General features: G+C 41.3%; 1 non-coding gene across 1 annotated transcript; it reads right to left on the reverse strand.

Moving 5' to 3' along the window:
* Nucleotides 1-262: 262 nt before the first annotated feature.
* Nucleotides 263-366, reverse strand: LOC148573702 (small nucleolar RNA R71). The gene has a single exon (XR_015905572.1). It is a non-coding gene; the product is annotated as a small nucleolar RNA R71 (small nucleolar RNA).
* Between the last annotated feature and the right edge of the window lie 892 nt (nucleotides 367-1,258).

The following is a 1,258-nucleotide window of genomic DNA, read 5'->3' on the forward strand; positions in this document are numbered from 1 at the left end:
TTCTCTGATGCAACAGAATTGCAAGTTTCATGGACTTCCATCAGAAGATCCTTTTCAGTTCTTAACTTAATTCTTGCAAATCTGTGATAATGTTAAGACTAATGGGGTTGATCCTGAGGTCTACAGGCTTATGCTTTTCCCATTTGCTGTAAGAGACAGAGCTAGAATTTGGTTGGACTCTCAACCTAAAGACAGCCTGAACTCTTGGGATAAGCTGGTCACGGCTTTCTTAGCCAAGTTCTTTCCTCCTCAAAAGCTTAGCAAGCTTAGAGTGGATGTTCAAACCTTCAGACAAAAGGAAGGTGAATCCCTCTATGAAGCTTGGGAGAGATACAAGGAACTGACCAAAAGGTGTCATTCTGACATGCTTTCAGAATGGACCATCCTAGATATCTTCTATGATGGTCTGTTTGAACTATCTAAGATGTCATTGGGCCATTTTGCAGGTGGATCCATTCACCTAAAGAAAACACCTGCAGAAGCTTAAAAACTCATTGACATGGTTGCAAATAACCAGTTCATGTACACTTCTGAAAGGAATCCTGTGAATAATGGGACCCTTATGAGGAAGGGAGTTCTTGAAATTGATACTCTGAATGCCATATTGGCTCAGAATAAAATATTGACTCAGCAAGTCAATATGATCTCTCAGAGTCTGAATGGATTGAAGGAATCATCCAACAGTACTAAAGAGGCATCTTCTGAAGAAGAAGCTTATGATCCTGAGAACCTTGCAATAGCAGAGGTAAATTACATGGGTGAACCCTATGGAAACACTTATAATCCCTCATGGAGAAATCATCCAAATTTCTCATAGAAGGATCAACAAAAGCCTCAACAAGGCTTTAATAATGGTGGAAGAAACAGGTTTAGCAATAGCAAGCCTTTTCCATCATCCACTCAGCAACAGACAGAGAATTCTGAGCAGAATCCATCTAGCTTAGCAAATATAGTCTCTGATCTATCTAAGGCCACTTTAAGTTTCATGAATAAAACAAGGTCCTCCATTAGAAATTTGGAGGCACAAGTGGGCCAGCTAAGTAAAAGGGTCACTAAAACCACTCCTAGTACTCTCCCTAGCAATACAGAAGAGAATCCAAAAAGAGAGTGCAAGGTCATTGAATTAACCATCATGGCCGAACCTACAAGGGAGGGAGAGGACGTGAATCCCAGTGAGGAAGACCTCCTGGGACGTCCAGTGATCAATAAGGAGTGTCTCTCTGAGGAACCAAAGGAATCTGAGGCTCATCTAGAGACC

Source organism: Arachis ipaensis, chromosome B2 (genome assembly GCF_059453495.1).
Source record: "Arachis ipaensis isolate K30076 ecotype BB chromosome B2, ASM5945349v1, whole genome shotgun sequence".
Classification (NCBI taxonomy): Eukaryota; Viridiplantae; Streptophyta; class Magnoliopsida; order Fabales; family Fabaceae; genus Arachis; species Arachis ipaensis.